We start from the raw sequence: 14165 nt of genomic DNA on the forward strand, positions 1-14165 counted from the left end.
GGAAGGCGCATCGCCCCCTGGCGCATCAGCGGGTCCCCGAGGTGCGGGGGATCCCCGGTCCCGACTCCGGCCGGGCAGCCACCGCCACCTTCCCGCCGCGCCGCGCAGTCGAGCCCCGGGGGGGGCGGGCGCAGCGCCGCAGTGGCACCTCGGGCAGCCAATCCTGGCACGCTATCCCCACTGCGTCAGCCAATCGGAACCGACAGTGAGAGATTGGGGGCGCCAAAGCCCCGGAGTGAATAAACCACCCGGGACCTGTGGGGCGGGGATGGGCGGGGCCGAGGCTTTGACGGGCGGCTCCTCACACCAATCCAGAGGCGGAACTTCGGGGCGCGTGGCCAATGGACCGCCGGGGTAGGCGTGGCTGGCGACGGGGGCGGGAGCGGCGGCCGGGGGGCGGGGGCGGAGCGGCGGCGGCGGCGGCGGCGGCGCTGCTCGGTGGCGACGGGCGGCGGAGGAGGCGCCGGAGGGAGGCGGCTGCGGGTAGCAGGTGAACACGGCCGGGCCGCGATGCGGGGAAGGGCCTTCGTCACGGCGGCCGGTGGCCAGAGCCGCGGGCGGGCGCCACGGGGCCGTGCCAAACCCTGCGGGGCGCGGGTGGGTCCGGCGGCGGGGGGAGCGCCGGAGGCGGGGGAAGCTTGAGGGGCCGGAGGGGATGAAGGGGGGGCAGGGGTACTCCGGGAAAGTGCGTGCGGAGGCGGGAGGAGACGTGGGGGCACCCTCCGGTCCCCTCCCCGGCGGGGGGCGGTGGGGTGGGGCGCGATCCCCGCGGTGCAGTGGAGCGGGGGCCCGGCGCAGGTGGAGCCTGCGGGGGGCGGCCGCGGCACCGAAGGGCCCTGCGGGGAGCACCGAGCCGCTGGCCCGAGGAAGCGACCCCCGGGGCGGCGCCGCTTCATGGGATTCTCCCGGGGCTGCCTCCTGTGCCTGCGGTCTCTCCTAGGCCTTGAATCCCAGCCAGGTTTCCGTCAGAGGGTCCCTCCGGCGCGGCCGCTCCCGGGCGCTTTGTATCGCTTGCCGCCCCTGCGTGGCCGTGGGAGCGAGTGGAGGCTCCGGGAAGTCGGGGCTTCCCCGGAACCGCTGCCCCGTCTCAGCTGGGGCTGGGGCGCTGTGAAGTTCGGGAGGCGTCGGGACGAGGCTTTCGGGCGATGGTGCTGACGACCCAGTCTGGCAGCGGGAGTTGTAGGGGAAAGGGCCCTTGTGAGCAGCGGGGCTCGTCTCTTTTCACCCGGTTCGTGGCTTGGCCGGTGCCTTAGTGCGTGTGCAGCAGCTCGCCAGGCTGCACAAAGGAACAGCCGGCCGGGTTCGGCCCGTCCTACGGGCGCAGGAGGGATGGATGAGCAACAGCGTGCGGGGCGGGGGCTGCGGTGGGCCCGGGCAGCATCGCCCCGCTCCGTGCTCCGTCGGGCACGAAGGGTTGAAATGCAGCTCCCGTTCGGAGTGCCTTTAAGTCCTTTTATTGTGTTCATGAAGAGATGAACAGTGTTCAAGAGTGAAATTATGTATCCCTCACAGTAGAGTTAATGTCTTGCAGCAGCTCTGATCTACAACTCCTTCGGTCCGGTAGATTTATATAACCTGCTCATTAATGGTTTATGAAATGATAAGGGAGCTTTTCTGTGTGCTGCTGTGTTTTCTGTGTTGTTGTCAATATTTCCTAATTCAGCTGTCCGGAGTAGGAGAAGCTTATAGCTGTTAACAATGTGTATTTCTACCATTTAAGGGATTTTGTTTTGCTCTCGTTTTGTATTTTTGATCATTCTGCATCTCGAGATAGGCTCCTGAATGAGGAGAGTGAATAAAATGGAAGGCACAGTCATTCTCTTGGCTACAGTAATACTCTAGGTATGACTTGTAACAAAAAATGTAAATATTTAAATGGATTTCTGACTCAGTTGTATTTGACTTATTGATCTATGGCTACTGCTAAAATGGTCTATATGATTATGCAGAAGTTAATAGTTACCATAGAGAAAGAGATTGTTTTTCTGTTCATCAGTGAGTGTTTTCCATTTCTTCATCTCTTGGCAATTGTCTGTGGAAGTGTTGTTTTTTTCTCTTAGCAAAAGTCTTACAGAAGAAATAAGAATGTGAGCGAAGTCCAAAACAATGAATTTCAGATGTGTTCAGCCTTGCCTGGGATTCTTGGTACCCTGAGTTATCCTACAGTAAAAGCTTTTTAATCTCTAATTGCATATAGTGTTGGTTTTAAGCCTCGGTGAAAATTCAGATTTACAGGACTCTAAACCTAACACATAAAAGATTTTTTTTTCCTAAAGTATACATGTGAAATGCAATTCAAATGAACCATTTAAATCCCTACTAGCAGAAAGTCTATTTTTCATTCCTGGGAATTACTTTCCTGCATTTATTATTTAGCTTAAATATGTGGAATCTGAAGGTGCATGTAAACTAGACAGAGTAGACAAGTTTGTTTATCTTCTCACGTACTGTTGTGAAACCTTCTGATTTTTGTTAGTAGTTTGACAGCATTATGCATTTGAGAAGAAAAAAACCTAAACCAACAAGCCAAATTGGGCTCTTAAAACTTGCCAGACTTCTAAGTCTCACATTTTGTGGTTTGATAGAGCTGCTTGGTGTCAGAATGATCTGTAAGTAATTTTCTTTCCTACCATAATGGATATGATGGGATAAAAACTTTCTGAAATGGTAGTGGAAGTCTTTGCAAAAATCGCTTCCTTCCCCAGGAATAGAAGCTACTGGGAAAAACATTTTACAGTAGATTTTTTATTGTGTGTTTGTGAGAGCCTATTACAGCACTGTGAAATATGTCTTGAATTCTGCCTATAGTTGGTTTTATTCCACTAATATTGATGGAACTACATAGCAGTGGAGAAAAAAAATTGCTCTAATGCTATAGAAATTTAATTTTTTGTACTGTAGAAAAGATGTTTCACAGAAACTGTCAAGTAAGAGATTGGCAGCCTAAGCTGGTCTAATTGATGAGTTTGGAGTTGTATCCTACTTATTGTGTTCATCTACTTGTCTGACACTCTGCTGACTTTGTTATTTTCTTTAGGGGAGGGGTCAAAGTTTACTTATATTTTTATTTGCTTTGCCAGCTTATCAAGCAAGCTTGGTTTAAACTAATGTGAAATCTTGTTCTTAGTCTTGTTTTTGGAGTTTGCTTTATGTCAGTGAACATATATTAAAATTACAGATTTCTTGTTAAGTCTCAATTGATCTCAAAATATTAATAAGTGAAAATTGGAACATATTGCCTTTCTTTTCCTGCAGAATACCAAGCGTAAATTCAATCAAGCTAAGACTTAACATGTCCTCTACAGTCATATTATGGAATTACCACCAGAGCAGCTTTGATTTTTCTGCCGACGCTTTCACCAAAAAGATCTGTTTTCCCCTGTTAGTCTTTCTTTGCTGATCCAGCTGAAAATGGCCGTACAGAGAAATGTTAAGCTTCAGTTGGATCAACTGTCTGAACTGACTTCGTGGCTATACAAATGTTACTGCTTGCATAGGAGGAGAGGAGGCTGTGACCATTTTTTGCTGAAGAGCTCAATTTTAGTTTTACCTAAATAGTTCTGCCTTGTCAATAGACTTGCAGTTTAAACTGAAGCACAGTCAAGTCTCCTTCTTGACTGTGCATCTTCAGCTGCTGGCAAGGAGGCCTTTGTGAGTTAAATGAAGTCAGGGAGTTAATCAGGTAGTTAATTGCTTTTTTTTGTTTTGTTGAATTTTGGCTGGATCACGTATCTGAACTGGCTGATCATCCAGGTCATGGGGTGGAAATGGGATTTACACTGAAGTGGGGTTGAAGATTGGTAGCTCTGATTGAAATTTCTTTGAGCTTTTCTGGAGCCATACATTCCCATCAGCATGACCTGGGTTAACAAGGACCTATAGCAAACTGTTTCAAGCTGGCTTGGCAGGTAAAAATCACAGTAAATTGGAGAGTGTTGTTCCATTTCTTTCAGCTGGCATGTTGGTCTGGGTGGCAATAGTAATGAGCAGAGGATGCAGAACTAGGGATGTGCTCAGCACAGCAACCTCAGACTGACGCAGCTGTGTCTGGAAGGGGATTTGTTCTCATCCTAAGGGTGGGATACATCAAATGTTCATTTTGAACTTACTTATGTTCTTTATGGTGTATAGTTAAAACAGATGTTGCATCAGAAAGAACAAAATTTTAATAATAAGTAATATTGTGCAGGATGTGGTTTTTGTTGTTGTTTTGTGGGTTTTGGTTTTTTTTTCTGTTTGTTTGTTTATTTTCCTTCATTTTTATTGAGCAAGACTTGCAACTGGCAGATACCAGTTTGGATGTATAAATGGCATCATGTCATATGTAGCTGCAGTTAGATGTTCATCCAGACCTCTTTGAAGCGTGTGGTTAGGAGATAGCTCTGAAAACGTGAATTGCTTTGTTTGGCATTTTTCTTACATAGTAATTCTTTGTGGAATCCTGGTGTTCTGTAGTAGCAATTACCAGATGTGATGGCTTAAAGATGTTTCGGTATGGTAACTTCTGTTTCCGCAGAGGTGTAACTGAAAGTGTGTCAGGACAAATTCATTTGTGTGCGAGAAATTGTTTAAAAGGAATACGTATGCCAAAGTGTAAAGGTGCTCTGGAGGAAAATATGAAACCATTAATTTCAGAGTCTGGGGATGTGAAACAAGCTCTTGGCTTCTTTGAGTACTGAGTCTGTAGGATTTTTGAGATTTTGCTCGTGGGCTTTGATACTGAAGCCAGAACCAAAGCTGTTACCCTTCTAAGTGAAACAATGGAAAAGTACAGTGTATTAAGACTTGGACCAAACTGTTTGGAATCTTTTTCTGATTACCTTTCCTTTTCTGGGAAACAACAAACTGGAACTTCCTGGTGAACTGGATTATAAGCAGTACTGTAAGTATACCTACAGAGAGTTTACTCTTCAGAACTGCTTTCTGTAGGTGTGTACTTGGTCATTGGCCTGGGCTTGTTCACTGATCTAAGAGCTGCAAGTGTTATTGAGACTAAGAAAAACATGTACTTGGCCAGAACCACTCTTACTGCATGCTAGCTCTTCTAAGTTTGGATGTGACCACTCTTTATCAGTTTATTTTTCTGGGGCAAAACCTCCAAACATCAATGACCTCTCTTTCCTTTTTTTTTTTTATGTTGTTTCAACTTCATTAATGTGATTCAAGCCTCTGTTGAGGCTCCACTTTCAGTGGTGGACTGATTTTAGACTGTTGAAGAAGCTTGTTTCTGTAATCCACCAGGACTAGAGATACCTTGGCGTTTCCAATGCTGTGCAGTTTGCTGATGGGCACTACTGAGCATATAAGAGCCAAACTCTCCTCATTTTTCAGTGTGCCTTGTAGTGCAGAGTGGCTCATAAATGCTTGGATCTTTAGTTAGCTGATATATTTGTGTGTTGCCTTAAGATTTCAAGTGAAGATAGTATTTTTTTTCAAAGGCATGAATTCATCGACTCCTGTAGTAAAAATCTGTGGAGACATGTGAAGGAATTTGTTCCCCATATGGAGGAATGACACAAATAGAAACTTGGTTCACAATTAATATAGGCTGGGTCTAGATTTTGTTTAGTAACTAATGATAAAAGTGTTGGATTTATATTTTCCCACAGTGTAAGGGAAAAGCATGTTCCTGCCTTCCAAATGTGTCTAACATCAAACTTCTAGTTTTGTTCTTGGGTGGTTTTTTCTGGAACTCAGTAGCACTAGACCAGATCACATGAAACAAGGAGCTGAATACCATAGTCTCATGAAACTTAATTGCTGTTTTTAAAAAATTTTTCTCTCTAATACTTGGTTCTTACTCAAATTAATAATCTAAATTCTGTGGGGAGAAAAAAGCAGTGCGTACTTTTCGTTACAAAAAAATTGTTGTTAATTTCATTTGTACAGGTGGCTGTAACTGCAGGACTATAGAGCTGTCATGCTTTAAGGGTTGTGGCTTCCTCATGTCTCAGCAGTGGATCAGATGAATTTTCCAACCTGTTCCTATGCTTTACTTCTATGCCTTTAGCATATACTTTTTTTAAGGCTGGTTATTTTATTGTCAGAGTCTGCTTAACATGGTATTTCTGCTGACTGTTTTTGATTTAAAAGAATGAGATGTGACACTGTTTTCAAAAAGTCTGTGAGGCTTAATCTGGTCTAAAAAGTCTGAGAAAGAATTTACCCATCATTAGTGTGGTACTACTCAAGGTTTAGTGCTTTGGGCTGGGCTGGGGTTCCTGTGCAGTTTCTTCCTTGTAGTTCTGATCAGTGCAGAGTCTGTATTTATGTTGAGTCATTGCATTTCAGGTTGAAATGTACATCACCTGTGCATCAAAGTCCCTAACCCAGTCTGAAAATCTGAGTATGAGAATTAGATTGTCTAGTTTAAAGTCTTATATAAACCAGAGTTTATAGGATTCAGTGACTGTGATGTTAGTTTTGCTTTTTGTATTTTAGCACATACCTACTGATGGAGTGGCTTTTTTGGGGTTTCTTTCCTTCCCCCCCCCCTCCCCAGCCCTCCCAGTTGAATGATTAGTAAGCTTATGTTATGATTAGTTATGATTATTTGTGTTATGAATAGTTATGATTATTTGTGTCCTCTTATATTAATGGACCTTGAACATTATCAGAGAGCTTAATATTGATGTCCAGTTTTGCTTGTGTCTATAAAGTTTGGTATTTCTGTGTAGGTTTCAGTGTCTATGTGAGAAGCATCTTTTGTGTAATGTGCTCTTTCTTTAACTGGATTTGCACAGGGTAGCTTTGAAAGAGTGTCATGACATTTGTATGTATGTTTATTTGCACATGAGGATTGCTTCCTCTTTATTTAAATAACCTGAATTTGTCAGAGGTCATTTGCTGGTTTAAAGTGCCTCTCAGCTGTGCCATCTTTGAGCAACTGACCATTCCTTTGTGTTCTCTTAGCTTGGCAGCAGAGAGCCAGCCTCCTCCTGCAAGGGAATGAAGGACTGCAATTCACTTGGCCTGTATCTTTATGATAGGATATTTTCTGAAAGTGTCTGTAAAATAGTTGTGTTTTTAACAACCTTTTTGTAGCTGACTTTATGTAGAAAATCTAAGCTATGGTTTGGATTTGCTGTGTGCAGCTGGCAAATAGAAGACAGTCACTGAATGCTTTGTCAAACTCTCTGCATGTGCTATGGATAGGTGCATCATGCTAATATTAATGTGGACTGTGTATCATTGTAAAATTTGCTTGGCCCACACTCTTACAGCCAAAATACATGGCTATTTCTTTGCTGTCAGGTGGGGTAGGGTACACCCCTTTAAGGAGGTATGTGCTTAGTACTATCTAAAAGTTTTCCTTGTTCTTAGAAGTACAGAATTTGTATCTCAGACATTATTTTATTGACGTATATGACATAATATAGATTCATGTCCATTATCTCACATTTTAGATACAGTCCCATACTTAAGTTTTATTTTCAGTTGCAATAAGTTATTCTCTGGACAGTTAATTCTTGCTTGGAGCATCATTTATTTTGTCTGTTAGAGTTTGTTCTCAAAGTAATCAGTCTTATCCATAGTGTTCAGCATCTTGTCCTTGCACAGGCTAGGAACATAACTGTTACTAGAAAAGGCAACGTGGTTTCTCTGCCTACAGTATTTGTTGACTTAAGGATGAGGACCCAATTCTGAAAATCACACAGTGTAAAGAATATTTATCATTCAAGCAGAGAAAAAAAATTAGCTCTACCATATACTAATTTAAGTACTGTTAAATTATTGTTCTAGTACTGTAGCTGTAGTTTTCCCTTTCTTCCAAGGCAGGCAGTGCTGAGGTAGGAATACAGATACACCAAAAATAGTGAGGTCATGTGAACTGCAGAAATTTTATTCTTGATTTGAAAGTCTTAGTGAAGATAAAGAATGAGAATATAATAATAATATTTTTTGAGGAAATTCAGGATGAAAATCTTTCTGATTCTGTCTTGATTTCCTTATTGCTAATTTTTATGTTTTAATTTCTTAATAATATACTGCAGTGTTTTGCTATGAATGAGTATCATAACTTGGTTGGGGTAAAAAAAAGTTTTCCACAAAATGGCTTGCCTTCTCCTTTTGCATATTTTCTCTCACTTGCAAGAATTTGGTTGATTTGATAGTGTATTGCTCTCTTTCCTCTCCTGTGTTTCAGGCAAAAAAAAATTTTAAAAATGAATTATGTATTCAGAGGTAAGAAACTTTTTTGGAATGTGATGTGTCCTGGAATTTTCTGAGATGCTGGATCATGAGTTATCTCCAGTTGTGCCTGATGACAACTAAACTTCTTGCACTTCTGAATTGCAGTTCAATGTCCTAGGACTGTTTGATTGTATATTCCTTTCTTGAATTGAATAAACTATTTTCTTTTTCCAGGTTTGTTTTCAGCAGGATCAGCCCCTGTTTTCACTTCTGCAAGCACCCTGGAGCTTTGGGTCGGGGAGGACAAACAGAGGGGGTGTGCTGTTGCCAAAAGGAAGTTACATGGGTCCAGTGCATACAGCTAATGTAACCATGATGTAGTACATTTTTGGAATGGTCCTGCCTATCTGCCTCCCTCACCCTCCAAAGATCCCACCTGAGGTAAAGATTATGCAATCAGGAGGTCTTCCCTGGAGTTTCTTCCAGATGCATCAGTGATTTCTGTGGCACAAGTAGTGATGGCTCTGTCCTTTTTCAGTAGAGAAGCTTCTGTAGGTGCTATTATGGGAGCTGTAAACTGCTGATCGTCTTGTTACAGAGATGGGAGCACATCTCAGCTCCATGAGTGACAGGACATCTCCAGGTACTGTCACATTGTTTTGTTATCTGCTTCTAGCAGATACCAAGATTTTATTTAAACCAACTGGGTCCTACTCACTGCCTTGGCTCTGGCTCCTCACATAGTGCATCAGGTCTAGCAGCCCGAATTAGTTCTGTCCCCTTCCATAATGGCCCTAGAAGTTGGGGTTTCTGCAAGTAAAGGCTGTGCAGCCATCTGAGCACAAGTAAGGAGGGGTAACTAAATGCATGTCTTTATTTTTCATGGCGTTAGATCAAGTGAGAAATGGAACTGACTGGTGTGGGCAGAGAGTAGGCGAATGCTAAAATGATTAATGTGGTGATCGAGAAGACACAGTTTATCTTGCTAATGTTACCTTAGGGAAAAGAAGAGTAGTCCCAAAATCTTCCTTCCTTCAGATTTTCTACAAAGAATGGGCAAAATTTCTCTTACAGAGGACTGGTTTTTTTTGTTCCCTTTCACACATTGTCTCTGGCTCCAGTTACATTTGGAAATAAACAAACATGCTTGCTTCAATCTTATGTGGCTTTTACACTGGAAATTATTGCTTATTGTTCAGCTCACTGTTTCAGTGTTTAGTCTAGGTAAATGCTGTAAATGCAGTGTTTAGTCTAGGTAAATAGCTTCTTGTCCTCTTTTAGAAAGAATCTTTCAGCTTTCTAATATGCATCTTTGCTGTGAGACACATCACATCTATAAAAACGGATCAGTTGCAGGTGAAATAGCTGCTATCATGAAATAGCTAATGATGTGTTGACTCATCTGTGAGAGATGACACTGCATCCGGTCTAGTTCTGTACAGAGATACCAGATCAGTCTGCTGTGAGTTGTCCCAGTTTCTTCAGTGGAAAGGGACTGGCATCTGCCAGTCTTGCATTATATCATCCTCAAAATGTGAGGACTGCTGTTCTTTGGTAGGTGTAAAATGTCATATTTTGAAATTTACATTAGACTTAATTCCATCTTCCATCCAGGATGTGATTTCAGGTACACTTCAGGGTATTGATAATGACCAAAAATTGTGGTTTTACACTGCACTTTTCCTTGGTTTTCCATGTGGTGCAGGTATGTATGACTGTTAGGGCTCTAAACAATACTGGCTTAAAGCTGTAGGCCTAATTTTTTGGGATAATCTCATTACATAAAGTTGGAGATGGTACTGGTGTGAAGTACACTGGGAATTGCTTCTCTGCACAGCTGTTTACATGGAACTGAATTCCTACTCAGGATTTAGTAGCCCTTGAGATCTAAGCAATGAGGGTGTTGAATTCTGGTAATTCTTAGCTCTTGCTGCTTTCAGGCACCTCATAGTTATTAAAGACAGTGGTTAGTTTAGGGATGTAGCGAGGATGGTCTTGGGGATTTTTTTAGGTTTTTTTCTCAGAAGCACCACATTTAGTGTTTTCATCTTTTAAAAACAAGCACAGTTTGTCTGTTGTGTTAGGTGCAAATAATGAGTTTGTATTTAGCTTCAACCTGCTGTTGAACAGGTAATGTTCCCCTAGTAATCCTGGTATGGAGTGTATGGAGACCAATCTCATTTATGTGTAGGTGTTAAAGTGAGCTGCATTACTGTATTAAATTAGGCATAGCATAATTCTGTGTTTACTTTGGGGACTTCATTATCTGCTGTTTTAAATTTGGAACTGGGTTACAGAAGTTCCTGGGTTTAATCCTAATTCTTTCATGCAATTTGAAGTTGTTTTTATTTTTCTGAAGATAGGAAATTGTGTCCCCATATCCTCATCACAGGCCTTTAGTCCCAATAATAATTGTAAAGAACTTAACCAAGAGAACTGTCATTAATACATATTATTTCCGACATTATATACATTATAATTTCCTGTAGGAGTTGAAATCATTTAAGTTCACGTGCATGGAAAATGTGTTGGGTGATTACTATTTAGATTGTAACACATTTTATTACTCTCAGTCTTGTCCAGAGCAAAATTAGGGAGGTTTTTCACATCAACTTGAGATTTTTATGACTCATCTGTTTGGGTATAGAAATATCACTTGTCCTTCATCTGAAGGGTGATCAGAGTAGTTTAACATGCTTAAAATTCACCTTTACTCTATAGTAGGCCTAGACCACCATATAGTGGTCTTAAAGGAAGGAGTAGAACATTTCTTCTGAGACTAATGGAACATCTGAATATCAGAAATTCAGATCAGAAAGGGGAGGAGGCAGGGCAGTAGCAGATTGTGTGATTTTGTGAAATCAGTGAAGTAAATCCAATGTGATGGACTTGGTCTAAATAGAATTCTTGTAGTACACAGGAAATAAAAGATGTTGAAAAAAATTGCAAATTCATTGATAATTTTGCAAATTAAAATGGTTCATGGTGCAGCACAGATTCATTGAGAAGGAAGGTGGTTCATGGATCCTCTGCTGTTTTGTTTTCCTTTTATTTTTCAGTTCTCCGTAATCTCTTTCCATAGAAACTTCAAGGTAAAAAATGCAGGTTCTGGTAGTAGAAATGCAGACTTGGGAGATCTGGCTTAATTTTTATTTTGTTCTACAGATGTATTCAGTGATTGGTTATTTGTGGTTAAATCCAGAAGACTTAAATTTTTCCATATTAACGTTTAGGTTCTTGCCATGCCAAACTCCAAGTCAATCATGTTTTAATTCTCCTGTGCATGGTGGAAAGTTAGAAATGGAAGAATCTCATTGAAATGAAAGGGTATTTACTGCTTAGTGTAGAAAATAAGACACAGAGTCTGGACTCAAGCCCTCTTACTTTCTAGCCTATAGCCCTTGGGATTTATAGTTGTATGCCTCTTTGGAAGTTCAAAATGTTTCTGTGGTTAATGGGTTAATCCTTCTAACACATGTCTGATAGATGTGCCTCTAACAGGGTTTGACATTCAGAGAAACAGACAAACGTATGAGCTGCTCGCTCAAACGTGTTTCCCAAGCCTGTCCTATTCACTAACAAGTGGTTTTGATCCTGGCAGTGACACTAGTGGGGATGTCTAAGGATGACCCAGGATATCCCATGAATTCTTAACCTGACTGCTGCCACTGAAGAACTGCTCTCACTGTCCATTGTGTACTTCTGCTGTGCCTTTTGTATTTGACTTTCTCATAAACTATAATCATTCAATGAAACCAACAAAAGGTATTTTTGCTGCTGTGGTGAGCTGGATTGTATCCATGTGGTCTGGCAAGTGCTGTCTAAGGAAGAACAGGAACTAGGGGGAGCACTGGGTGGTTGGGCTGGCATAGCCACCTCCTGCAAACTGCTTTGAAATGTGAGTCATAATTTATGTTCTCCAGTGCAGGGAATAGAGAAAATAGTTTACAGATCATTTAACCTAGCTCAGTTTCCATCTGGAAGTAGGATGCTGATGATTTTTGAGCAAAGGAAGTTGTTTGTGTGTTTTGAGAAGGCAGGTTCACAAAGTAGTAAACAAAAAAGGAGCTACTCTTGAAAAAGTACAGTGTTTCAACTTTTTTTTTTTGAGGGAAAAGTGTTTAATAGCATCACTTTGAAGGTTGCTCCTTATTCAAAAAAAAAAAAGGAAATAAAGGATGCACTGGACTAGAGAGTTGGGCCAGGGGCAAGCATAGCCTTCTAGCCCAGGAAGGAAGGATAATGGTGGAAGGAAGTGATAATGGTGGAAGTAGTGGTGACTGACTTGGGGACTTTTTTCTCCCCTCTTTAGTGTGAGGATGTAACACTCTTGGTGTGTTTTTGCTTTAAATGATGGCTGCTTGGTCAAATGGTAGTAGGTTTGTGTTATGTGGGTAGGGGTGAACTGCATAGCCATGATTAGAGGGAACAAGTGCTGGGCTTGCGTGAGAACAGGTCCATTAGAGAATTTCACTTACACAGAACCTTGAGCAATGGCAAAGTTTAGGCTGTGAGAGGAAGGAGGTTATTACTTGTGGTCCCTTAATGTGTGTTTTCATCTCACTCCCTTGCTGACTGCTCTTTCTGCCTCTCAGGGCAAGGAAGAAGTAGCTTTTGTCTATGTAGTCTACCTACAAAACCTTGTTTGTTTCAGGAGCCACCTCTTACAGAGAGCTCTGAGCATTGATTTTTTGAGACTGATGCTTTAATGAAAATAAGCATTTATATGTTAGTTTCCAGAATGTCTTAATTTAATCAGCTCTTGCTTTCAGGAAGGCTGCATTGTACTTCTTCCCTAGAAACCCCGAGGCACCAGGGAGCGCAGGTGCAGCCACTTGCCTCAACTGTTCAGTACAATCTGTAGAGTTCCATCTTTCACTTGTTAAAGATGTAGAACCATCTTTTCACTGTATCTAACATGTTACAGATGGTGGCTGTGACATGGTCACTCCTTTACTGTGTTCTGCGTAAGTGAAGCATCAAGTCAGTACCTTTAAACATTAACTTACTTTCTTAGCAAAAAGCTGTAGCAGTACCAGGTACCCACATCTGGACTGGGAACATTGTAGCTGATTATGTTAGTCTCCAAAGTCTCCCAAGAGTTTTTAGAAAAAAAAAATGGACTCTAAACAGCCTTTCTAAAGGAAGCCTAAAGTATAAGTGAGTTTAATGAAGTTGGAAAATTCATCAACGTTGACCAGTTATTAGGGAGGTAAAACCTTGTATTTATGGAAGAGCTAAAGAATTTTAGCCATGAACGAAATGCTGCATGATTATAGACTCAGGAAACTTTATTTGGGTAGGAGGAAGTGTTTTAATTTCAGTCTGCTCCAGCCAACCTTTCTGTAATAACTCCATGATGTTAAATGCTAAGTAATGACTGTTTTTAAAAGTTATTTTGAAGTAAACTTGCATGTTCCATATAAGCTGGAAGAAGAAACTGAATAATAAGTACACTTTGATCTGCTTTTATGATAAAGATGCCTACATGTTTATTCAGCTATACTTCAGTGCTTTACCCTTACCATTTCTATGGAATTTTCTGACTCTGCTAGTCTAAATTCTCCTGTTTCTCTAAAGAATGGTGATTGAACTTTTCTGTGTGCAGGTCTGACTTTAAAAAGGCAGTAAAATAGCAAGTTTTGAAACACTTTGCTTCCCACTTTTAGTTCTGTGATGTGGACATCTGATCTAGAAAAATCTTAATGGGGTTATGTGTGGTTTGATTTTATTAAAATTAATTTTGCCCCAAACTTTGCAACATAACTTGTCAGTTCAGTTTTATTGTGGATGCAGAACTGTGTGTGCTGTTATAAAGCCTGTGTGCTTTTGCCATTTAGACATTTTAATCTATTCCTGCTCTTTGTTTTAAAAGCCTCTACATTTGATAGTATTTGTAATTTACTAATGGGATGTTAGTTGTGCATAAATTGTAGTAGGAATGATCAGTTATGAGAAATTAGTGTGTATTTTTCTCCCTACCCCCTTCATTCTGGTGTATGACACTAAATTGACAACTTACTTCCTGGGGC

The 14165-nt window shown here is 41.5% G+C and overlaps 1 protein-coding gene across 10 annotated transcripts in view; it reads left to right on the plus strand.

Annotated features, from left to right (window-relative positions):
- The first annotated feature begins 381 nt into the window (after positions 1–381).
- Positions 382–14165, plus strand: part of NUMB (NUMB endocytic adaptor protein) — a 92938-nt gene continuing 79154 nt past the window's right edge. For 7 of the 10 annotated variants that reach the window (XM_077180236.1, XM_077180244.1, XM_077180240.1 and 4 more), the window contains exon 1: positions 382–490. The gene's annotated coding sequence lies outside the window, so the exon portion shown is untranslated. Of the gene's footprint in view, positions 598–1786; positions 1843–14165 lie in introns of those variants that run through there. The other 3 variants (XM_077180237.1, XM_077180238.1, XM_077180239.1) reach the window with 3 other exon arrangements.

This window comes from Agelaius phoeniceus, chromosome 6, assembly GCF_051311805.1.
Source record: "Agelaius phoeniceus isolate bAgePho1 chromosome 6, bAgePho1.hap1, whole genome shotgun sequence".
Classification (NCBI taxonomy): domain Eukaryota; kingdom Metazoa; phylum Chordata; class Aves; order Passeriformes; family Icteridae; genus Agelaius; species Agelaius phoeniceus.